Below are 27,536 nucleotides of genomic sequence, written 5' to 3'. Positions count from 1 at the left end.
CTTTCCTTTAGTGTATTTTTTTTTTTTTTAATTCAGAGCCTCTTCTCAATTGCTAATACTGCACATACTATTAAGAGCTACTTTTCAAACAATAGTCATTAAGGTTTTCTTTTCCCTAATGGTTGAGCTCTCTAAGAGGCATGAAATATAACTCATAGAATGCAAGATACTAGAACCAAAGGTTGACAGAAATATTGGGCTTACAAAATTAGTGGGAGAAAGTATAAGTGAAAGTTTTATCTAAACATTAAAATAGAATTTTACAGATTTATCAGTAAGTTTACCCATATTGCTGGCCTCACAGTGTTTATTCACAATGTTGCTAAGTGATGTTTCTCAAAAGCTAAGTATATGTATCAGTCTTTTATCATCTGAGTCATATTTTAAGAGACGTTATCACTTAAGAATGTTATGCTGTTCCCTTTTTAAAAGGAAAAACAACTTTAGACAGCCTTTCTTTTAAAATAGGCTTTGTATACCGTTAAGGATATTTGTATCCAAAATAAGTTTGTTTGTAACAGGATACAATAATATGGTCTTAATTATAATTATGTATGCTATTGCTGTGACATTCAAGAAAAGTTTGTTGGAAAACATAGAGGATAGTAAAACTGAATTGACTTTAAGTCGCTGTAATAACAAACTTGCAAAGCAGTCTGCACAATTTCCAGATCTCTGTTTCATAGCCATAGGATGAAGCAAGGGGCAAAAGAAAACTCAACTACTGTTAGCTCAAACATAACCAAAACAAGATTGTACCTGCCAGCACACATATCAAATATGATTTTTATCCAAATTCTTCTTAGATTTGAGGAAGGGGTAATTGTCATTCTTGTTGCTGTTTTTTGTTTGTTTGTTTGTTCATAAATTTGATTAATTAATTCTTAGGCAAAGTGCATCCCTCTTTATATCAAAATAAGAGAAAGCCTTGTTCTTTCTCAGAATATCCCTTTCTCATATTTCTGAGTTTTACTTGGAGTCCTTTACTTTCTCAGGACCTTAGAGCCCTAGAAGTTCAACCCAACCTTTTATAGACATCGGCTTCATTTAATACTTTGACTGTTTTGTTATTTATTTATTTATTTATTTATTTATTTATTTATTTATTTTTAATTGGGATATATCTAGTTTTCCTTGAATTACTCTTAAGTTACTAGGACCAGATAAACTCACTTACTTTATGAAAAACAGCTCATTGACAGTAATGCTGCCCTATAAGTAGCTTTCAGGAATTCAGAGAAATGATAATAAATGTAGACCTCAAAAAAGAGATGATTTCTTGTGACAGATTGGCATTTGGATGTGCCTGGAATGATAAGAATTGAATAGTAAGAAATGGGATCAGAACTCAAGCTTAAAGAGAAAGCATATACACAATAACAGTTACAATGAAGGTTCTATAATTTATTAATTAGTAGCCTTGCCTAATTTTCAGTTCTGTAATATTGTCTTTGACAAATTAGTAACCCACGAATATATACCCAATAAAATCTGCAAAAAACCTAGTTATTCTCTGTACAATGATCTCCATAAATACATTTTCAAAAATAATGCTTTCTAGAATATCAACAATTTTAAATTTTCTTAATACCAAGTAATGTAAAAGATCTTATGGACATTATTTGCCTTTTTAAGACTTTTTTTTTTTTTAAGATTTTATTTATTTATTTGACAGAGAGAGACACAGCGAGAGAGGGAACACAAGCAGGGGGAGTGGGAGAGGGAGAAGCAGGCTTCCTGCTGAGCAGGGAGCCCAATGCAGGGCTCGATCCCAGGACCCTGGGATCATGACCTGAGCCGAAGGCAGACGCTTAACCTACTGAGCCACCCAGGCGCCCCTTTAAGACTTTTTTTTAGAATTAGTTTGGGTTCATAGCAAATTGAGTCGAAGGTACAAAGATTTCCCTTATACCCTCTGCCCCCACTCATGCATAGCCTCTCTCATTATCAACATCTCCCACCAAAGGAATGAATTTACTATGATTGATGAATCTACATTGATGCATCGTGATCACCAAAGTCCATTGTTCATTCTTGGTGGTGTCCATTTATTGGGTTTGAACAAATGTGTATATATGTTATCCGTCATTGTATTATACAGAGTATTTTCACTGCCCTACAAATTCACTGTGATCCACCTATTCATTTCTTCCCCTCTCTACCGCCAGCCCTCAACTCCTGGCAACTACTGATATTTTTACTGCCTCCATATTTTTGCCTTTCCCAGATTGGCATATAGTTGGAATCATATAGAATGTAGTCTTTTCAGATTGGCTTCTTTCATTTAGCAATACCATTTATGTTCTCTCCATGTCTTTTTATGGTTTGATAGCTCAGTTTTTACACCAAATAATACTCCATTGTCTGGTATACCAAAATTTATCTCTGAATTTACTGAAAGATATTTTGGTTGCTTCCAAGTTTTGGCAATTATGAATAAAGATGCTATCCACCTTTCTGTGCAGGTTTTTGTGTAGATATGTTTCACCTCTACTGGGTTTGAGGATAAAGCTCAGAGACTCTTTCCTCAGCTGTGTCCACTCTGCTAGTGAGCTCATCAAAGACATTTTTCATTTGTTACATTATTTTTATTTGCTTTTCTGTGCCCTCTCTCTCTTTTTTTTCTTTCCAAGTTTTTATTTAAATTCTATTTAGGTAGTTAACATACAGCATAATATTAGTTTCAGGTGTAGAATTTAGTAATTCATCACTTACATACAACACCCACTGCTCATCACAAGTGCCATCCTTATACCCATCACCAATTATTCCATCCCCCCTGCCCACCTCCCCTCCAATAACCATCAGTTTGTTTTCTATAGTTATGAGTCTGTTTCTTGGTTTGCCTCTTTCTAGCTCCATCCACATTGTTGCAAATGGCAAGATTTCATTCTTTTTTATGGCTGAGTAATATACCTAGTAATACCTAGTAGTACAATTGCTGATCTTAGGGTAGTTCTATTTTTAACTTTTTGAAGAAACTGCATACTGTTTTCCAGAGTGACTGCACCAGTTTGCATTCCCACCAATAGTGTAAGAGGTTTCCCCTTTCTCTGCATCCTCACCAACCAGCACCTGTTGTTCCCTGTGTTGTTAATTTTAGCCATTCTGACAGGTGTGAGGCAGTATCTCATTGTAGTTTTGATTTGCATTTCCCTGATGATGAGTGATGTTGAGCATTTTTTCATGTGTCTGTTGGCCATCTGTATGTCTTCTTTGGAAAATCGTCTATTCATGTTACATTATTTTTTATCTCTAGCATGTATTTTTGGTTCTTAAGATTTCCATCTCTCTGCTTACATGGCTAATCTCTTCTTAATGTGTTATCTTCTTTATCCAGTAGAGCCCTTTGCATATTAATCACAGTTGTTTTAAACTCCCAGTTTGAAAATTCCAACATCCCTACCACATCTGATTCTGATGTTTGCTCTGGTCTTCAAATTGTTTGTTTGCCTTTTGGTATGCCTTGTAATTTTTTTTTTTTCCTTGATAGCCAGACATGTACTGGATAAAGAAAATGATGTAAATAGCAACATGGCAGGAAAGGAGAAGCATTCTATAACTCCTGCAGTTAGGTCTTAGTTTTTTACTGAGCTTATGCTTGTAGACTATGAACTTCACAAGTGTTTCTTGGGATTTTTTTCTCCATGCTTATTGTAAAAGCAGATGGCCAGAATGAGCTGCAGTTGGATATTTCTATCCTCCCTCATGGAAAGCTAGTGTAGATTGGAATTGGTATTTTTCTTCTCGCACATGGAAGGTTGACTGATGTTGGGTATTTTCCTTACGCCAGATCAGTTAGGCTCTGATAATATCCCAGCAGGTTAGGCTTTGGTTAACTGGTTTCTCCTGAAAGCAAATCTTAAAAAAAATAAAAATAATAAGATACTCTGGTGTGTTTCAAAATGGTACCTTTTATCTTCTCCTAGCAGGTTGCACAAAGGGATATTTTTCTGATATTTACTGTGAGAACATGATCTAGATGTAGGAGATAAATATGACAAAATTGTGGGGGATCCCTTCTGTGGGTTCTCCTGGAATTTTTAACTCTTAGAGTTTTCCACACCAAGCTTCTTGCAATCACAGTGCAAGTTTTCCTGCGCTGGCACTTAAGTCTGTGTTCCAATAAGCCATGACTTCCTGTATTCACCTGTTTATCTCCCCAACCTTGGGGTAGTGACTTGTCCTATTTCCTTACTTCTCTTATGGATCCAAAAAGAGTTATTGATTTTCCAGTCTGTTCATCTTTTTATTTATTGTCAAGGATGGAGTGATGATATCCTAGCTCCTTACATGAAGAAACAGAAACTAGATGTCCAGTTTTATTTGCCTTTTTAAATAGAGGAAGATATGAATTAACCTATTGCAGAATATTTTCAGAGTGATTATTTGCATATATTTCAGAAACTAGTGTATTTTCAGCTGAAAATCCATTGCTGTATATATAGCTACATAATAAGAATCTGACAGAGTTCCTACAATTTATCTAGCTCTTTCATTATGCTGCTTCATCACATCTTTAATTATTTCAGCTCATTATTGTTCAGCATAACAAAATGCTGTTGAGTAATGTCTAAGAATTAGGTAGATCCATGGCTATATTACATCCCTTGCTTTCTGACAAACATTTTACTATTTATACTTATTTTTTAAATCAAAAGAAAAATTGCAGTCAAACTTGCTTTAGGTTTACACTTCTAAATACTTTATTGAGTAACATTTATAGTAACTTTAAAAGAATCATTGAGTTAGAAAGCAGATGAAATTATCTTACGATTAGTGTTTTCTGGGCCATCTATACTTTAGAGAGGCAAAAATCACAGGCCTTGTTATTTTGGATTTCCAAGGTAGCTGTAAAACTGAAAGAAGGAATTCAGTTGGGTGCTCATGTTTAATCTTGGCAAGGTAATATATTTTTAACAGCACTTCTAGTTGTCATTTGAGTCATTTTTTGCATTTTAATAAAATAATTTAATCATCCAAAACATATTTTGAAAACTTCTTAACAAAACTTGATTACTTTCTGAGTTCAATTTAATGTAAGCATTTTGGTTTTTCCTAAGTATGCAATTATGTGGTACAAAATATATATGACATAGTAGACATTTATATCTGGAAGGAGATCAGCTTTGTGTTCTAGGTGAAATTATGTTCATGACAATACGTAGAGCATTAATATTGAGACTAGCCATTTCTTTATTTAAATTGTTCTATGAGGACTTGTGTTTCTTGTTTCTAGTTTGTAATAAGATCAGAATAAAGTTAGAATTAATGAATTTTTTTAAAATAGAGAGATGGTCATAATAGAGTGGTAGTTGATATTAGAGTATAGACATAAAAAAGAACATGACATTCTATTCAGGTCATTTAAGGTAACTGATAAAATGGTAATTATTTTATTAAAACTCATTTTCCTAGATGTCACTTACTGAAGACTCCCCATTTTGGATCAAAGCCATATACATAGGCCGTACAAAGAAGCTATACATTTTTATTCAGCTAAAATGATGTCATATTATTCATGTATAAAATTTACTAGCTGTGGTCGGGAAGAATATCTTAGGCCTAATTGAGAGCTAACTTACTTTATTATTTCATTATAATATGCTTTCTGTCTAATTTTCTGACTCATAGTAGATTTAAAATGTTGTGATTAAACAAATGAATGACAGAGTAACATTTTAGAGAACACACCCAATCATTTTCAGGGGAAAAATAACATAAAGGAGGGGTCGGAGTTATAGTTAGAGCCCTGATATTTAAGTAGCATGACTAATCCATAATTCATGTGAAAAAGATTAGCAATTTAGATTAAATCGTCTTTAATGTGAAGATATATTTTTATATAGTTTATAAAAGAATGAGTTTAATATTAACCACCATCATTGCTGTGGTGTGTCTCTTCAGGAAGATAAAGGACAAAAATCTATATTGTAGTGCAGTGCTACTGAGTCAGTAGGTCTGGGCTAATACCTGAGTTTCTGCTCTCTAATCGCAGAGGTAGTACTAGTGATTCTGGTCATGGACCACACTTTGGGTCCATGATCCCTTCCTGAATATTTTATTGTGTGTCATGATGTAACAGTATTATTGGCAAACTAAGTAATATTCAAAAAAGGCAACTTTGTTTTTATTACATACTTGGAAATATATTACTTCAGGAAAAAAAACAATTGAGGAGTGATAATATTTAGACAGAAGTATATAATAAGGAAGGAGAGGAAGATGTGGAAGCTATTTGATGATTTCTAGAACTGCCATTGGTTGTTGTAAAGGTTCAGGTTAAATGAAAGTTTGCTAACAGAACTGTCCAAAATAAAATCGACTTCCTGCCAAAGTAAGGGCTTCCTTATAGCTGAGTATATTCTACATAGTCTGGCTAGTCAGTTAGGGATTCCTGAAGTAGATTAAGGAAATAAACTTTGACTTCACCAGAATTTATATCCTGTTGCTCATATTCTAGATTCCTATTTTTTTCTTAAAGATCTGAGAATCTTGACAAAAGTGCCATTTTCAAATACTAGAATATGATATGATTCTTTGCATAAAGGGGATATATATGGACATCTGGCTCAACCTATCCAATAAAAGCACATATGAATAGTATGGTAGTAATCATAGATAACATTTTTAGCATTTACTTTGGTTCAGCCGTTGTGCAGAGCAATTCACTCTGCATTTTTGTCAGCTAACTCTCATAACAAACTAATAAGATATTACCCCTGTTTACAGATGAGGAAGAGCAGACTGAGTGATAAATTAGCTTGACTCAGGTTATACATCTAGCATATAGCAGAGACTAGATTCAAAGCCAGACTGTGTAATTAAAGAATTTAAATTATTTTTTTTTTAAGATTTTATTTATTTGAGAGAGAGAATGAGAGACAGAGAGCATGAGAGGGAGGAGGGTCAGAGGGAGAAGCAGACTCCCCGCCGAGCAGGGAGCCCGATGCGGGACTCGATCCCGGGACTCCAGGATCATGACCTGAGCCGAAGGCAGTCACTTAACCAACTGAGCCACCCAGGCACCCCAAAGAATTTAAATTCTTAACCATGGCTTCTCATCAGAGAGGATAAAAGAAGGACAAGTAAGTTAGGAAAAATGCTGCTGATAAAATCCTCTTGAACTTCAAATGCCTGCATGCTGCTTTCGTTGCAGGATCTTAAGCTAAATAATCAGGAAATTTCAAACTCATTGTTTAGTTGTACTACATTAGCATCTAGATGGATATTACATCACTTCTGTTTAAGCCATTCTCTCTTAGTGAAGTCTTTAGGAGTTTATGACTGACTTATACCATTACATAAAATAAAAATGATCTGGTCTTTGCTTTGGTGAAAGTAATGGAGTATCAGCATTTTTATAAACTTTTATCAAATATTCTCATTTTCCAAAGTATGGACTGAGAATAAATATATATTTTCAAAAAGAGGTAAGTCTTTTAATCCTGAGGATGAACTTTATTAATAACTAACATTTATGGCATACAGTAGTCCCCTCTTCTGCACAGGGAATGTGTTCCACGACCCCCAGTGAATGCCTGAAACTGCAATAGTACCGAACCCTGCACATACTGTTTTTTTGCTATGCATAAAAACCTATGATAAAGTTTAACTTATAAATTAAGCACAATAAGAGATTAACAGTAACTAATAATAAAGAGAATAATTATAACAATATGCTGTAATAAAAGTTGTGTGAATGTGGTCTCTCTTTCTCAAGATATTATATACTTGCACTCATCTTTCTTGTGATGATGTGAGATAATAAATGCCTACATGACGAGATGAAGTGAGGTGAATGTTGTAGGCACTGTGATGTAACATTAGGCCACTATTGACCTTCTGAGAATATGTCAGAAGGAGGATCATCTGCTTCTGGACTGCCTTTAACCATGGATAATGGAAGGCATGGATAAGGGTGGGGTACTACTGTATACTGGTAATAACATTTTAGTTTCCTCATTTTGGAGATAGCCTTATGCAACTGTTCTTTAACAGCATTCTTCTGAGTAACATTTAAAGAGTATGGCAAATTTGCAGGGGAAAAAAAAAAATCAGAGTCCTAGGCAGAACTTCAGAAAACAGGCTTGTACAAAATAATAAGAGGGGAGAGTATATTTTTACACCGGGGCAGAGCAGCTAAAATAAACTCAAGCAGGCAAAATACTGTCCATTTAACTTGACATAATAAAGGGAGTAGATTTCTAATAATCTTTAGAGGCTAAAAATATATAATTGCCTTGTTAACAGTGAAGAAAGAACAAAAGAAATGGGAATCCTTTTGAATTCCTAACAGTGTTAATTCTATGAAAAAAGAAAAATGGAAAATAATGAAATAATGCAGGTTCTTTAACTAATTAGTAGAACATCTAATAACTGTTCTTTTTTGATGTATTTATAACAATATGATTTGTGAAGGAGATAATGGTTTTTTATTAAAGAATACTTTCTATCTGATTGATATCCATTCTACTTGTAAAGTCCCTTCCTCTTTCTTTAATTTCTTTGAGCTTCTCTTTTTTCATCCTCATCTCAAGGAATAAATAAGTAAATAAATAAATAAATAAATAAATAAATATTTAAAAGGCACAAAAAAATGATGAAAACCCAGGGAGTAAATGCTAGTCTTAAATTATAGTAGTCTAACACGTATCCACAGACACTTCCATAGTAAAAAATCCTTATATCTTTCTCACATGGTCCTGTTATTTTCCAAATATCATAGAATTATAGAGCTAGAAGGGATATTAAAAGCAAATGCTTCCCAACTGCTATACTTACAGAATGAAGAAATAGAAACCCAAAGACATAAAATTGGCTTGTAGGAAAATAAAGGACATACTCTTGAACTTCTGATTCTAGCTACAGTGCTCTTGCTAGCATGACACCAATATTTAATGTTTTTTTTTTCTTAAATCATTTTTGTTTTTTTAATTTGAGAGAGAAAGAGAGGATGGAGGGAGGGGCAGAGAGAGAATCTTAAGCAAGTTCCATGCCTAGCACAGAGCCTGACACAGAGCTCGATCTCACCACCCTGAGATCGCGACCTGAGCTGAAATCAAGATCGGATGTTTAACTGACTGAGCCACCCAGGTGCCCCTTGATATGTGATTTTTGAATGTAGGATCTTTACAAATTTCAGCTTATAAAATATGTGATAATCCTTTATCCCTTAAGGCAAGTGACAACAAAACCAAAACATGGGTTAAAAAATAATGGAAAATAGACATTTTTCTATTTCAATGAAGAATAATGTCCAGGGTGATTAAATAAGTCATACAAATTATAAAGGTTGTAATTATTTGATTGGTATGAAAAAGAGATAATCTCTAAGCAGGTGAGTTTTCCACATGTTACCACTATGGAAGAAACATTTTTTCCAAGTAAATTTTAACTAATATCATAGAAAAATGATTTAGCAGCAGCTCAATGAGGGTCATCTCGATTGGTTATAAAAGGAATTTCCTTGCTCTTTCCAGTTCCTCAAATAGGAATTATCTACAAGTCATAGTGTATAATAATGATCAAAGGTAACTTGAACATGTAATGGAAAACACTAACTCAAGCATTAGCAGACCTTGTTCTTTAGTAGGTTTTACCATGTAATTGCCTTACAAACATGCAAGGGCATAGGCTCAAATTTCATATCTACAAAACAGTAAAAGTAGATACTGCTGTGCTTACTTCAGTCAATCGTAGTAAGGATCAAATGAAAGACTATATGAGTGTTTATAAATAATTTAAATTGATATGTCAGTGCAGGTTATTAGAAATCAAGGAGTTCCAACTTCTCAGTTTTCAGATAAATAAAGGAAGATTCTATAAAAATTAATGACTTTCCCAAAGTCATATAAATAAATAAAAGCAAAACCACGAACTTTTTTATTGTTATATATCCCTTTCCATTCATTTCTGAATTGCATTGTTCAGTCATCATTCTCTTCAATGTCACCTTCTTCCAGGGAATGTCACTAGAAAAAAAAATAAAACTATATACTATCATACATTATAAAACATTACCTTCCAGTTTTTTAGTGTTATTTTGTACTTCTGAAAATTGAAATGTCACATTTTTGCACCAGTAAGGTACTTACAGCATATTAGTTTGATAAGGAAAAGTGAGAAATTGTTTTGCCCATAATAGATTTCCTTTACCAGTTAGTATTCAGTGCCTTTAAAGATTAATTTTATTGATTTTTTCATTTTTTAATCTTTTTACCAAAACAAGACCTTTCCAAATACTCAGGACATAATTAATGCAGAAGCTATATTTTTTTATATACTTAATAGCCTTTGTCTTTTTAGGACCTAACAAACATCAGTCTGATTACTTCAGGGGCAAGTCACAAGATAGGAACTGCTATGGTCTAATGAATCATGTTATATAAAAGCATGGATTTTGTATTATTGGAATATGGAATGGCACAAACATACTAAGATGATTAGGTAAATATATAATCAATGCAATATTACATAATTTGAATATATGCAGCATAAATATCTATATAAATCACTAATCAGGGAAATGCAAATCGAAGTCATGATAATACCTTACACCTGTTAGGATGGCTATTATTAAAAAGTTAAAAGATAAGTGTTGGTGAGGATATGGAGAAAAGGGAAACTTCGTGCACTGTTGGTAAAATGTAAATTGCTATAGCCATTGTGGAAGACAGCATGCAGTTTCCTCAAAAAATTTAAAAGAACAGAACTACCATATGATTCAGCAATCCCACTTCTGGGTATATATCCAGAGGAAATTAAATCATTATCTTGAGACATCTGCACTCCCAAGTTTATTGCAGCATTATTTACAATAGTCACAGTAATGATGCAATCAGTGTCCATCAGAGGTTAAAGGATAAAGAAAATGTGATTAAATGTGATAGATACATTGATATAGAATATTATTCAGCTTTATAAAATAAAGAAATCCTGTCATTTGCAACAACATGGATGAACCCAGAGGACGTTATGCTGAGTGAAGGAAGCCAGACACAGAAAGAGAAATACTGCATGATCCCATTTATCTGTGGAATCTAAAAAAGTCAAATGCATGGAAACAGAGTAGAGGATTGGTTACTGGCGGATGGGAAAATGGGGAGATGTTGGTCCCAAGGTACAAATTTTCAGTTATAAGATGAATAAATTCTGGGGACTTAATGTGTACAGCATGGTGACTGTAGTTAATAATAATGTAGTGTATACTTAGAATTTGCTAAGAAAGTAGATCTTAAGTGTGTTTGCCACCAAAACAGAAAAATAATAATAATAACTGAGGTGATGGATATGTTAATTAGCTTGGTTATAGTAATCATTTCACATATACATATATATATATGAAATCATGTTGTCTACCTTAAATGCATACAACTTTTTTGTCAGTCATACTTTAGTAACGCTCTATTCAATAAATCAATGCAGATTTTGTATTATTGAAATAATGCAATGGCATAAACACAATAAGGTAATTAGATATAAATACTATTAATTCATTATTATATAATTGGAATAGAGAACAACATAAATGTTTACATAAATGTATTAATGGTTGTGGATAGATACTTCTAAATTCTTTAAAAAGTAAAGGTGCAGTCAGTTTTTGGAGTAATAATGAAATATATACACATGTAATAGTGGAGGTCAGTGATTCTTCAGAGAAAATAATCAATCAAGATCAAAGTGTTACACAGTTTGAAATTAAATAAAATTAACCAAAGTTTTGTCTTGTCACATATAGCTTCCAAAAAAACTGAAAGTAAAGCAAGGTAGAGCACTACACTCTAGACAACTTAGCGGTCTCTCTGAAATATTAAAATGGATTATGAGTTCATGTCGCTTGCACTGGTGCTTGCATTTCTTTGTCTAAATCCAATTGCTTTCTTAATATTCTCCACATGGAAAATGAAGCATCCCCATTTGCATTTTAAAGGAATGTGGCATGGTAGATCATGCCCAATGCCAAAGCTAAGTTATTTCTTTAATACGGTTATGGTGTAATCCACCCCAGATTTATTCAGATATACCCAGAATCCTAACCCTGACCTTTCTGAATTCAATATGGTGCTTTATTAAAAGAATATATATAATTTTTCAAGATGGACAAAAGAGATTTTAGTGTGATTTCACTCTTTCCAGGTTCTTGCAATATTTAACCCTTTCATGTTTAAAGATTTGTTCTTTTTTTTTCCTCCCCACTGTTGAGGAGAAAATAACTTAAAACTATAGAGACAAAAAGTACATTAGTAGTCACATAGACCTGGACGGGAAGTTGGGGAAAAATAGAAGTGACTGCCAGAGAGTATGAGGTTTCTTTTTGGGGAGGATGAAAAAATTTCAAATTGATATTGGTGGTGATTGCATAATTTTGTGACTATAATAGAAAAATTGAATCATACACTTTAAATGAATAGTTTGTATAGTATGTAAAGCTCAGTAAAGCTGTTAAAAATTTAGCCTACAAAAATACGAAAATCATATTTCCTTTCAATAGTGATTTAATAAAAGAGAAAATTTCACATTTACAGGATTGCTCTCAACCAAACACATTTTTTGACTAAATTCTGTCTTGTTGAAAATCCAAGTAAGGGGAAAATACTATTTGTGTGGAAGTAACAGTTTAACTAGTTTGTTATGCAGAATATTTACTTTTCTGTCCAAAGTGTTCCAAGTGATCAAAGCTAAATTTATTATTGACAATATTTTAAATTTGTTGTGTATACTCACGTAATCCTCATCATACTCTCTGGGGTATATAATGTAATTATTCTTATTTTAAAGTATGTTAACTTGAGGCAGAGAGAGGTAAGTAGCTTGATTTGTGTGTCAAAATTATTAAGTGGTAAATCCAAGATTTATAAGTATGAAGTCTGACTCCATAATAGCTTTCAGTTATTATGCTCAGTGTCTTGATAAGATTTGAAAGTACTTGCTGGCTTGGCAGGGTAATACTGTGCTCATATTGACTATGAAAATAAAAGAAATTCAAGTAGCGAGTCACAAATAAGCACTAAATTGTGTATCTCTTTTTGATGAATAAGGTTTTATTATAATGGTAGTAATAAAAATACTTAACATTTATATAGTATTTGATCTATGTAAGAACACTTTTTAAAAAAGAATACCTTAAAAAATTATAATTTTCATACCAAAGTTTAGGAAACTGAGATATAAATGTGTAAAATAATTTGACAGTCATGCAGCTAGACATTAGTAGAGTCCAATTATTTATTCTCTAATATAAAACATAGGAATTATGGAGAGCCAAGAGGAAAGATTATATATGAAACTTTAATCTCTTTCTGTAAGGAATCTAGACTTTACAGACTTTGTAGTTAGCACTAACCAGGAGCTCAGCAATTATTGAACTACCTGCCTCTAATAAGCTTTTCTTAACTTCCCACTAGGAAAGTCATTGCCTAAAGACAGGTAGATGTGCCTAGGCATGAGCTTATTGACCAATAGGCCAGTTAGCCATAGGAAAAAATAAAGATAGTATTAAGTATTATTTATGAGTCTATTAGGGAGCTCAAGTCAAATGAAAGCCTAGCTATGTTTGTGGTAAGAAATCCAATAGAATTTTATTGCATTCCTGATACATACTTCATGTAGTAGCAGCTAAAGAAGAATCATTGTATAATTAGAAAAGAACATCAAAATTTAAAAAAAAAAGGACATCAACAGCAAAAAAACAAAACAACAAAAAAACATGCTTTCCACTACCCAGTTTAATAATTAAAATACGGTAAGGTGGGGAGTGCAAATATGGATATGTAGGGGAAAAATACAGTGAAATGTAGTCTCAGGAGATTGGGCCTTGATGTTTAGGCTACCCTTCAGAACCTTTTTTTTTTTTTTTAAATGTATAACTATTTGAACCTAGTACCTCAGACACTGTCCTATCTCTCACTGTCTCCATTAAAGTTGATTTTCTTGAGAGACTTATCTGTACTCCCCATTCATGTTTATATATATACTCTGAAAAACCCACACCAATTTGTCATCTGCTACCATTACTCAACAAGAATAGCTCTCACTATGTTCAATGAACTTACGGTCAAAGTCAATGAATGTTTCAGAACTCATCTTACTTGACCCAGTGGCCTTTAAAAAATTATCCTTCTTCATATTATTATTTTTTTATCTCTGTGACTTCTGTGATGAAATAATCTCCTGGTTTTCTTGCTGCCTCTGATTTCATCTTCTCTCTTGCTTTATTCTGCTAGTTTTCTTATATATCTGTATTAACTGAAATGTTTCCTCAAGGTCTTTCCCACTCCATATTCTATCACTACTTTTCCTGTATTTTCTAAAAGAAATATCACAAATATGTAAGATAGATAAAGCATTCTAATTTACAGAAAATAGATTTTTTTTGTTAAAGAAAACCAAGATGGCAGCTTTTGGAATGGCAGAGTAAAAGCCTCTGAAAATCCATGTTTAACTAAAAGCAATAAGAACTCTTGCAAAACTGTCAAAAATTAACTTCCTTAAAACTGGAAATAAAAAGAAAGCTTATAACAATCTAAGAATTGTTCATTCAAGAAGAGTTGCTGAATCTGATAAGAGTGACTCTTACTGTGTTTAAACTTTTCCTAATCCCATCCCTCTTTGTCCAACTCCCTGTTAGCCTTGGAAACCAACTATAGTCTCAGAACTACAGTTGCTGTCAAAACAAGCAGGATAGCAGCCCTTGGAGTAAGAAGAAAAAGCTACCCAGTAGCATCATCCCCAGAGGACTTAGCACTATTTAACCTGTCTTGCCCACAGTGGCAAGCTCCATTCCCAGGTCTTGTCTTTGACAAGCTCACTCTTGGCAAACAGCATTATCCACAGGGCATTTGTAAAAAATTATCAGGGGCAATTGTTTAACCTTGCAGCTATCCAGTATAGAAGTACAAGTAGGGCTAACAAAAGGCTGACAAAAAAACTTAAAGGAAAAACTGACAAATGAAATATTCATAAGGAGATTTATAAAGTTTAACATAGTCATGGGAATCTAGAAGGCTACACACATATATAGGGCTGTGCACATGCCCAGAATAGACCCTAGAAAGCCCCAGTCTCTCACTCACTACTGACTGAACTTGAGGCTCCATAAAACCAAAAATTGAAGACTAAGGCAGACTTGTAATTTGCTTGAAGTGCATGGTCGATGTGTCTACACACAATGAGCCTATCAGCAAAATCTGAGAAAAGTACTGGTTCACATAATTTAAGGAAATCTCTGTATAATCATTAGCTGACTACTAAGCCAACCAGACACTTCATTGCCCTCACATGATAAAAAATAAAGACAAGATAGAATTAGTTGAGGAAAGTCACTAACCAAATGTTAACAACAAGAAACACAATAAACCCTGGGTGGGGAGGGATCTAGTTTCTATAATTACCACATTATATAATTTAAATCTTAATTTGCTCAAAAAATTGCAAGTTACTCCAAGCAAAAGGGAAGTATAGTTATCTATATACTGAGAAAATAAAAAACAGTCAAAGCCATTCTCAAAGAACTCCAGATGTAGGCTTACTGGATAAAGACTTGGACAAAAACTATTATTCATATGTATTCGTATGTTAAAGAACTGAAGAAAACTGTGTTTAAAGAATAAACAGGAAGTACAAGAATGATGCCACCCCAAATCAAGAATATAGTAAAAATAAAATTAACACAGAAGTTGTATTATAACTGAAATAAAATACTCTCCAGATGAGTTCAACAGTAGTAACAGACGAAATAATCGGGGAACATAAATACAGATCAATTGAGATTATCCAGTCTGAAAAACCAAAAGAGTTATAAAAGTAGCATAAATGTTAAAGAATTGAAGTCATTTGACGTATGGTCTCTAACCATATGCAATAAAAGTCATTAACAGAAGGAAACAGAAAATTCACAAATATATGGAAAATAAATAACACACTCCTAAATGAGACATGAGTCAAAAAAGAAATCACAGTGGAAGTTAGAAAATACCTTGAGATGAATGAAAATGAAAATACAAAATATAAATTCTTATGGGATACAGATAAGTCTATTCTGAGGGAAATTTAGAATTGTAAACATAATGTATATTTTTTAAAGATTTATTTGAGAGAGAGAGGGCGCACAAGCAGGGGGAGCAGCAGAGGGAGAGGCAGGCTCCCCACTGAGCATGGAGCCTGATGCAGGTCTCGATCCTAGGACCCTGGGACCATGACCCAAGTCGAAGGCAGACACTTAACCGACTGAGCCACCCAGGCACCCCTAAACGTATATTTAAAAAGGAAGATGTTACATTAATAACCTACCATCTTAAGAAACAACAAAATGAAGAACAAATTAGGGGCTTCTGGGTGACTCAGTTGGTTAGATGACCAATTCTTGGTTTCGGCTCAGGTCATGATCTCAGGGTCATGGGATCGAGCCCCGTGTTGGGCTCTGTACTCAGTGAGGACTAGTTCTGTCCCTCTGCTCTTGCCCTGCTCGCTCGCTCTGTCTCTCAAAGAAATAAATAAAAATAAAAACACTATAAAAAGAACAAATCAAAAGGCAAGCAGAGGGAAAGAAATTTAAAAAGACGAGATCAGATATAAATGAAATAAGATAACAACAGTAGAGAAAATCAATATATACAAAAGCTGATTCTTTAAAGAGATGAGCAATTGACAAATTTTTGACTATTCTTACCAAAAATAAGAGAAAAATATCAAATTACAAAAAATCTGGAAATGAAAGAGAAGGCATTACTCTAAGCCTTATAGAAATGAAAAGAAATTGCAATACTGAGAACAGTTGCATGCTAATAAATTAGAAAACTAAAGAAATTTGTCAGATTCGTAGAAAGACACAAACTACTTAATCTCAACTCAAAATTAGAAAATCTGAATAGAACTAAAACAAATAAAATAATTAAACATGTAATCAAAACACTTTCCATAAACAAAAGCCTGGGACCAGATGGCTACACTGGTGAATTCTCTCAAACGTTTAAGGAAGATTCAAAAATCATTCAAAAACTCTTAAAAAATAGAAGTGTAGAGAACACTTTCCATTCATTCTCTGAGAGTCAGTATTAGCCAGATACCAAAACCAAGCAAAGATAACACAAGAAAATGAAACTGTAGACCAATATCTCTTATAAGTATAGACACAAAAATCTTCAATACTAATGCTAGCAAACCGAATTCAGCAACACATAAAATGCCATGGCCAAGGAGGATTTATCTCAGGACTGCAAAGTTTGCTCAAAATGTGATAATCAATATAATTAATACACCATATTAGTATAATAAGGGGCAAACCACATGATTACCTCCATAGATATAGAAGAAAAAAATGGGTAAATGCCAACATCCTTTTTTGATAAAAACCTCTCAATTGTGAATAAAAGAGAATTTCCTCAACCTAATAAAAGCTATAGATGAAAAACCCACACTAACATTTATTGGTAAAAGACTAGATGCTTTCTCCCTAAGATCAGGAACAACAACAAAAAAATCTTCAGTTGCCACTTTTATTCAACATTTTTTCGGAAATTCTATCTAGGGTATTTGGCAAGAAAAAGAAAAAGGAGTACAGATAAGAAAGGAAGAAGTGAAAATATCTCTATTTTTAGAAGACACTATCTTCTGTAGAAAAAAACGAATGCACAAAAATGTAATTGGAATTCAGTATGTTCAGCATAGTTGCAGGATCAATGTACAAGAAAAGTTGTATTCTTATACGCTAAAAATGAGGAATGCAAAAATGAGATTAAGAAATTAAGAACAATTCCATTTACAAAAAAAAATCAAACCTTAAATGATTTAGGAATAAATTTGACACAATAATCACAAAACTCGTACACTGAAAAGCATCATTGAAAGAAATTAAAGGAGATATAAATAAATGGACAAACCTCCCATGTTCATGGATTAGAAACTTAATAGTGATGAAATAGCAAACTTCCTAAATTGGTTCATTGATTCAACATACTTCTTATCAAAATCTCAGCTGCATTTATTTTGTTGTTGCATAGTCAAGTTGATCCTAAAATTGTGAAAATGCAAGAGATTCAGAATAAAATAATCTTGAAAATGAAGGAAAAAGTTGGAGAATTTACAGTGCTTGATTTTAAATGTGACTACAGAGCTACGATAATCAAGATGGTGTGGTAGTCTCACAAGGATAGAAATACAGATCAATGGAGGAAATTACTGTAGAATGAACTTCAGACAATCAAAATAGAGACTTTGACATAAGGGCTGGTGGTGAGCATCAAACATATGCTTACCTATAGAGCCGTGATTAAATTTGGCTTTATAGAAAGGGAATCTGCTATAATGGCCATATGCCATATGTACTAAGTACACTATAGGTAAGGAACACCAAACAAAAGGGAGAATAAGGATAACACAGGCAAAACACTATTTCTATTTTCTACCAGTAGTAATGAGCAGTGACAGCAACAGTATTGTTTTCTCTGTAAGACAGGATAGATAGCAAATGAGTAACTATGACATACTTTAATTATGCCATCACCTGTGTTCTTGAAAACCAGAATTTTTGGAGTGGAAAAAAAGAAGATACAGATGTAACACAAATCATTGTGGATGGGGGGAGGAGATATAGATGTAATATAAAAGATTAAGTAAACAACCAGGAGTCCCAAATTTGAATCAGCATGGCAAATTTTTTTTTTTAAAGATTTTATTTATTTATTTGAGAGAGAGGATGAGAGGAGAGAGAGAGCACATGAGAGGGGGGAGGGTCAGAGGGAGAAGCAGACTCCCTGCCGAGCAGGGAGCCCGATGCGGGACTCGATCCAGGGACTCCAGGATCATGACCTGAGCCGAAGGCAGTCGCTTAACCAACTGAGCCACCCAGGCGCCCTCAGCATGGCAAATTTTATCAGCTCTCTCTACATCTCTCCTTTTTACCTTTTCCACTGAGAAGGCCTAGAAACAACCACCGATCAAATAGTGAACCATGCTAGTGAAAAGATTTTGGTCTTGCTGGACCAAAGTTTCTAAAGTTAATTTTGCAACTATAAAATATATGGCTGCTTGGGGCACTGGGTGGCTCAGTCGGTTAAGCAACTGCCTTGGGCTCAGGTCATGATCCTGGAGTCCCGGGATCGAGTCCCGCATCAGGGTCCCTGCTCAGCGGGGAGTCTGCTTCTCCCTCTGACCCTCCTCCCTCTCATGCTCTCTGTCTCTCATTGTCTCTCTCTCAAATAAATAAAATCTTAAGAAAAATTTTAAAATAAACAAAAAATATATGGCTGCTTATTCACTTTCAGTTTCTAAACCTTGTGGCTAATACTAACTCAAAACTATGAAAGGAAGGGAAAATGAGGAAAGATAGTTCCAGTTCAGCTAAACTGGCATGGTGCAAATCCACCACATACAATGTCTATTTATGCATTAGTGGGTGACAAGATTATAAAAAGTCGTAAGGAAGTAATTGATAAAAGAGTCAGGATAGAGTTTATTTGTAGAAGAGGGGAGGGCACTGTGATTGAAATAGGGTAAAAGAGTTTCTAGAGTGGATAGCAAAGTTCTCTCTTGACTTAGGTTGTCATTACAGGGTATTCACCTTATAATATTATTTGGTAGTCCATACAGTGGTTTTGAATGGTTTTATGTATCTGTGTTTTATTTTACAATAACGTGATTTAAAAAAGATTAATTTCTTTTTGAGGTGTCAGTGGGATATTCAAAGAGACAGTGGCATACTGTATTTATGTTTGGAGTTCAGGAATGAGATTAGAGTTTGAATATATATTTTTGGTTTTTTTTCATAGTGTGGAGTTATAGGAAGGTGAGAAGTATAAAAAGAAAATACAGCTAAGACTAGAGCCATGAAGCAGGCAAAGGGAGGTAACTAGGAATAATATTGGAAAAAAAAAAAAAAAAACAGTGGAAGATACTATTTAGTGATCTATACACCAACTAATTACTGTTATATGAAATGTTATATAGAAGTGTTTTCTGAAATAATTGTTCTCATTGTCAGGGTGAATACACAGAGTAAAGAAACAGACATATGCCAGTAGGCTTTCTAGAAGCCAACAAGCTCTTCTTGCTCTAAACATTTATAACAAGTCAAGTCCTTAGAAAAACTGTTGGAAATTATCTTTTTTTTCCTTAGGGTGTCAAACTTGATATTTTGGTACAGGTTTCATTACTCTTATAATATTCCCAGTTTCTATAATTCATCACTTTTGTTTTATGGATATGCTAAGGATGAGAAGTTGTGGCATGAAAATTTGGCTGTTTTTTCTTACTTTTTCTGTGCCTAGAAAGGTTTTGTATTTTATTTTATTTTATTTCAATTTTATAATTTGGATTACGAAACATGGGGCTTGAACTCACAACCCTAAGATCAAGACCTGAGCTGACATCAAGAGTCGGATGCTTAACTGACTGAGCCACCCAGGTGCCCCTAGAATGGTATTTATTTTAAAATGACTACTTTTAAATTTTAGTTCATTCATTCTTAAATAATGTATTATTTATCATCTTAGGCCTTTTTTTATATTCTTAAGTGCTCATGGCAGTAATTCCATTAGATTTCCTATAAAGCAATATAGTAAATTTCATTCTTGGTATAAACAATACTTTGAATATGTATACTTTAATCTCTTTATAGTTGAGCAATTTATTTTATTATAATCAAATGTTTAGTTTAAAAATCTGAAAAGCATCAGAGTTAAGTAAAACATCTACCAGATCTAAAAATAATTTTCATATTTGGTAAGTCTTGGTGGAACACTTGAAATAAAACCGAAGTGCTCTTAAGTATATCCTGCATGCATTTTCAAAAATTTCATAGGTTTGATGGTTCTAAGAATGATAGGGTATAAGCCATAGGATTGGATAAAACCAGAGCCCTGACTGCCTTTTACAGCACAATAGCCCATTAGAGATATGTGTACAGGTGGGATTTCCTTATTATCATGGACTGTAATAAAAAACGATGACAAATCTTTAAATGAATATTTGGTATTCATTAAAACACAAGACAAAAACAGCTACTTCCCTGAATGGATTGGTTTACATCATAGCAATTATAGTAAACCAGTGTCTTACATGATAAGAAAGCAGGACTGAGGCATTATTATATATATATGTATATATATATATGTATATATTCATCAATATATACTATACTCTTAAACGGCACATAAGAAAAAGAAATCTGTTACCAAACCTCTTTTGAAAGGATTTTTCCACTCTTCTGTATTTTAAAAACTAATTATCAGAGTCAACTACATATTTTCTCATCCTTAGAAAAGACATGACAACAAGCGAAGAGGTATTGTCCTAGTGCTACTTGAAGACTGCCATCTGGTATAGATTGAGATGAATTGTAATGTGAACTCATTTAATATATCCTCATCTCATCTAAAGCATGAACTTCAAAGTCATACAGTGCCATCATTTTGGTCATCAAAATGATAAGATTCCAAGTACTAGTTTTCCATTAAAATGAATAATTACACATTAAAATTCAAAATTAAATCTGAAAGTGTTTTTAAATTTTAAAAAATCTGTAATTTTCAAGGGAGACAAATAAGACATTCAAATGTAAAGACTTCTCCAAAGCCACATGGTAGTTGATTTCTGAACTGGTTTTAGAATGCTGATTACCTAAACACCAATTCTGGGCTTCTCTCACAATCTCTGGAGAATGTTTTCTGCTCTGAAACATAGAGTTTGGTGGGGATATTTTGGCTTATTTATATTATGAAAGTGACAGGATAGACTTTTTGAATCTATTGTATTCTCTTTTTTTTTATGTTATGTTAATCACCATACATTACATCATTAGTTTTTGATGTAGTGTTCCATGATTCATTGTTTGCATATAACACCCAGTGCTCCATGCAGAACGTGCCCTCTTTAATACCCAGCACCAGGCTAACCCATCCCCCCACTCCCCTCCCCTCTAGAACCCTCAGTTTATTTCTCAGAGTCCATAGTCTCTCATGGTTCGTCTCCCCCTCCAATTTCCCCCCTTTCTGAATCTATTGTATTCTATTGAATCTAAATTTAATAGATTGTTTGAATGTCTTCAGAAGTAACTGAATCAACTTATTACTGGTGTTTTTGTTTTTGTACAGAGCAAAACAATTGTATTCATTCAGTAAACATTTATCTAATTTTCTATCTGCTAAATACAGTGCTACATCATGTAGATATGAAGTTGAAGAAAAGTGAGACCCTTTCCTTAGAGTGAATTCCTGTTTTCCCTGAGAGATTTTGAAATGTTAGTATAATATAAAATACAGAGGTCATAATGCTTTCATCAAGTATTCTAATTCTCCTTTCATCCACTTTTCTCCTCCCTTGAATGTGCATATTTCCAGGACCTCATTTGGCTGGTAAAGTGTAAGCAGAAATTTAGGTCGCTTCTAAGCAGAAGCTTTATTGCTCCTTTGTGACTGCCACATTTTCTTTTTCTTGGCTTGAATATCATAGAAACAAAAACAGAACCTTCTCAGTTGGAGTAGAGCCCACCTGAGAGGAAAAAAAAAAAATGTTTTTAAAAGCTACTGAAATAGGGCGCCTGGGTGGCTCAGTTGGTTAAGCGACTGCCTTCGGCTCAGGTCATAATCCTGGAGTCCCTGGATCGAGTCCCGCATCGGGCTCCCTGCTCGGCAGGGAGTCTGCTTCTCCCTCTGACCCTCCCCCCTCTCATGTGCTTGCTCTCTCTCATTCTCTCTCTCTCAAATTAAAAAAAAAAATCTTAAAAGCTACTGAAATAGTGGGGAGTATTTGTTATATAGCATAACCAAACCTATTCTGGCTGATATACACTGTGTTAAGTATTGTCAAGGTCCTAGCAGGTTTCAGGTGGCACTCTCAAAGTGGGAATTTAAGAAAATTTTAAGAAAGGAACCATTTACAATAATGAAATCAAGATGTAAGGAATTACCAGTAATGGTGCAGTAGGCCAGGGCTAAAATATCTTTATCATCAATATTCTCAGACCTGAAGACACAAGCAAAGGGGTTATCAGGACCTGAAGAAAAAAAAAAGAATGTGTTCTTTGGATGCATCCATATCAGTGTACCTCTACAAGAAGGGAACAAAGACATTTAATGCCCCAACCTCATTCTCTTCCCTTCCTCATACGTGCACCCAATTGGAAGTGGTAGAATAGAGGTCAGCTTCCCAATACGTACAGTACGTACATGAATTTGGAAGAGAATTTGAAAGATATTCGACACGAAACAAAAATTGACCCATGTACAGAATATTATAGGAACACATGAGATAATACATGGCATAAAATAGTCAAAACATGAGGGTTTTCAAGAAAGTTCTGGAGGAATACAACTTGAACTGAATCTTACAGACATGAAAGAATTACTTTAGACAATTTTTAAGGTCTTCTAATCCAGATATTAGATGAGAGCCCAAGCAAGTACAGTATTTGCAGAAATAGAATATGATTTAATATCAGGCCTAGGATAATGAAATGATAAAGCTGAAGATAATGCAGTGGCCAGAACAAGGAAGGCTTTATATATTATATTGAATAATTTTGACTTTACCCAGAAGACCAAAATCTGAAGGATTTAAAAACAGTGACATAATCAGATTTGTAATTAAAAACAATATGGCAGTAATAGTAATAGCTTACATTATCGGATGATTACAATATGCCACATCATGTTTTGAACACAAAAACTCCCCATGAGGCAGATACTATTATTGTCCCTATTGGGGGAATACTGAAACAGAAAATGGTTGTTCTAGATGACATAATAGTAAGTAAATGGAGTGGAGATTTGAAACTAGATCTCTGAAAATAAATGAGTATGAGTGCAAGACTGAGGGCAGGAAACCATTTACAAAACTATAGAAGTTATTCAGATAAGGAACAATACCAGAGAGATCATGATAATAATGAAGAGAAGAACCATTCCAAAGTTTAAACCTGTTGGATAGGTGTTTGACTAGCTATGCAGAATGAAGGGGGAAAAGATGTCAACCACATCCCACCATATTCGTAACTGAAAACAGCCAATTTAAACTTTTGACAGTTACACAACTGGCATTTTCACTTTGAGCAAAACTATTTAAAATTAGCACAGTATATGTAGAGTCACAGATGTTATTAACATACGTATATATGTGTATATATATATATTTTTTTTTTGGATTGTTGAATTTATTTCAGATCTCTATACTAAAACAAAAACAGTTTAATACTGAAAATATTGTCTCTTAAGGCTTGAAAATTAAAAAGTAAGTGAAAAACAACAGGAGAGTTAAATTTGGAGTTTGCTCAGTCATTAAATTCATAAAGCTAGGGTAAATGTTACTGGGCCTTTGTGATACCTCCCTATATACATCTGTGTCATCTGAGTATTTAAAAAGCTGATTAAAACAGCTACTATAGTTTCTTAACTCCATCACCATCTCACTAATTTTGTAGGACAAACCTATTTTTATCTTCATTAAATGCTTAACTAGCTCTTATCTTCCTCTAAGGTAATCTAGGATATTTTTGGTTGTGGTAAAATTTAGATGAGTTGTAAATGAATAATTTAAAGAGTTTTAACTTTAACTAAAGTCTTTCTTTTTTCTCTTCTTTTTCCTATATATCTTGGCATGTAAACTGATTACATAAAGATTGTCTAAGGATTTATTCTGTGACTGAAAACAATCATTCTTTCCAGTTAATACAGTAGAGAATTTTATCTGCCTCTTACACACACACACACAGACATCTTGTACCTCAAATAGGTACTATTTTACAAGTAAATACAACTTTAAAATTAGAAACTATCAGTGCGTATGTTGATCAAAGTGGCATGTTATTATATTAGAAAGTACATAATCTACTAATCAGTGGAACAGAGGCTATGTTATCTTCCTTTAAAGTATAAGAATGTTGCAGAGAAAATTATTATTATTAAGGAAAATTCATATCCATCATATTTAGATCTGTGAAAGCATTAATGGAAAGAATAAGGCATAAATTATTAGTCACATGTATAAGCTGAAGGGACTAGGTATTTTAGCATATATATTAGTTATCTATTGTTACATTAAAAAAGTGCCATAAAAACTATCCACACAAAACAAACTTTTACCTCACACTTTTACCGCACAAAAATAGGGGAGGTTTAACTGACTTAGGGTCTGTCATGAGTTTGCAGTTCTAGCAGGTAGCTAAGGCTGCAGTCAACTGAAGGATAATCTATTTCCAAGATCACTGATGAGCTGTTGATAGTAGCCTTCATTACTGCATTCTACTGAAAGCTTGACAAGAGCTGGGTGATCCACTTCTAGGCTTATTCATGTGGTTACATGATTGGAGCCTTCAGTTCCTCACCTTGTGGGGACGTGGTAAATGGCTTTTCCCAGAATGTGTGATCCAAGAAGGAAATGGTGGCGTATATGGAAGCCACAGTATCTTTTATGACCTAATGTTGGAAATAATATACCATTACTTCTGCCATCTTCTGTTGGTCACATTGAAAAATCTTGATGTGATGTAGAAAGGGAATATATGAGAGTGTGAATATCAGGAGAATTGAGGGCAATTTGAAGGTAGGCTGTCGTAATGTGTTATAATGTCTATGTAGTAAACAAAGGAGAACAGGGCAAATTATAGCCAAATAATTCTAAATAAATAAAGAAGAAATAAATTAAAAAGTGGGGTTAAGCCAGTAGATTAAGGCTCAGTGTAGATATAAAACAAAAATAAAAATGAAAAAATAGTTATTCAAGTTACAGAACAGGAGATTTTCTGAAGAGGATTTAGAAAATAAGGAATAGAAGATGATTAATGATAGCACTTTATAAAAACTGCGATATAATCACATAACATGAAATTCACCCTTTTAAAGTGTATAATTCAAATTTTAATATATCCATAGATATACAACCATAAACATTATCTAAATTTAGAACATTTTTATCACTCAAAAAAATAAATAAATCCTATTAGTAGTCACTGTCTGTTTTGTCATAACCCCAGCTCTGGCATCCTCTTACCTACTTTCTATCTGTGTGGACTTGCCTGTTCTGGACATTTCATATTAGTAATTAGTAGACTTCATATAATATGTGGTCTTTATGCCACATTTTGATCATTTGATGAATATTTTTTTTTTCCCACTTTTTGGCTACTATGAATAATGCTGCTATGAATATGTGTGTATAAATACTTGTGGGGATATGTTTCATTTCTCTTGAATATATACCTATGAGTGGAATTGTGGGCTATAGGTTATTGTATTTAGCACCCTGAAGAATTGTCAAACTGTTTTCCAAAGTGGCTGCACTGTTTTACTTCCCTATCAATAGTGAATGGAGGTTGCAATTACTCAACTTGCCATTGTTGGAGGTGTACAGAAATACAGTTGATTATTACATATTGATCGCACATCCTGCATGTGTGCTGGACTTATTTATTAGTTCTAATAGTATTTGTTTGGAGGTTTTCTTTGCATATGAATTCCTTAGGTTTTTCTATATAAAAGATCATGTCATTTGCAAATACTGTTTTCCTTCTTTTCAAACTGGAATCCTGACAAGAACCTCAAGTACAATGTTGACTAGAAGTGGTGAAAGCTGATTTTAGTGGAGATGGATTCAGTCAACATAAAATGTGATGTTATTCTAAGTATTATTAAGACTTTTTTAGAAAAATTTTAAATTGTCAGCAAAGCTAAGGGGAAGGTACAGAGATTTCCTATATACCTCTGAACCTTTATATGCATAGCTTCCACCAGTATGAACATCACTCAACAGAGGGTATATTTGTTACAACTGATGAATCTACATTGACACATCATAATCACTCAAAGGCCATAGTTTGCATTATTGTTCACTCGGTGTTGTACATTGTGTGGGTTTGAAAAAATGAATAATCACATGTATCCATCATTATGGTATCATGCATAGCATTATCACTGCCCTAAACATCTCCTGTGTTCTGCCTATTCATCCCTCCTACACCTCAACCCCTAGCAACTTTTTATTATCTCTGTAGTTTTGCCTATTCTGAAATCTTTTTTTTTAAAGATTTTATTTATTTTAGAGAGAGAGCAGGGGGAAAGGGCAGAGGGAGAGGGAGAGAGGGGATCTCAAGCAGACTTCCCACTGAGTGTGGAGCCCATCGCAAGGCTCAGTCTCACCACCCTGAGATCATGACCTGAGCCGAAATCAGAGTCAGATGCCGAGTGAGCCACCCAGGTGCCACTGACTTTTCCAAAATCTTATATAGTTGGAATCATATGGTATGTAGTCTTCTTAGATTAGCTTCTTTTACTTAGTAATAATGCATTTCAGGTCCCGCCATATATTTTCATAGCTCTACAGTTCATTTCTTTTCAGCACTAAATAATATTCCTTTGTCTGAATGTACTACTGTTTATTTATCCATTCATCTACTAAAGAATTGTCTTAAAAAGGAGGGGGGAGGTACCTGGGTGGCTCATTTGGTTAAGGCTCCAATTCTCAGTTTTGGCTCAGGTTATGATCTCAGGGTTGTGAGATGGAGCCCCATGTTAGGCTCTGCGCTGGGTGCGGAACCTGCTTAAGAT

This window comes from Neomonachus schauinslandi, chromosome 14, assembly GCF_002201575.2.
Source record: "Neomonachus schauinslandi chromosome 14, ASM220157v2, whole genome shotgun sequence".
NCBI lineage: Eukaryota > Metazoa > Chordata > Mammalia > Carnivora > Phocidae > Neomonachus > Neomonachus schauinslandi.
The sequence above is the reverse complement of the archived record's forward strand: the minus strand, read 5'-3'. Positions refer to the sequence as shown.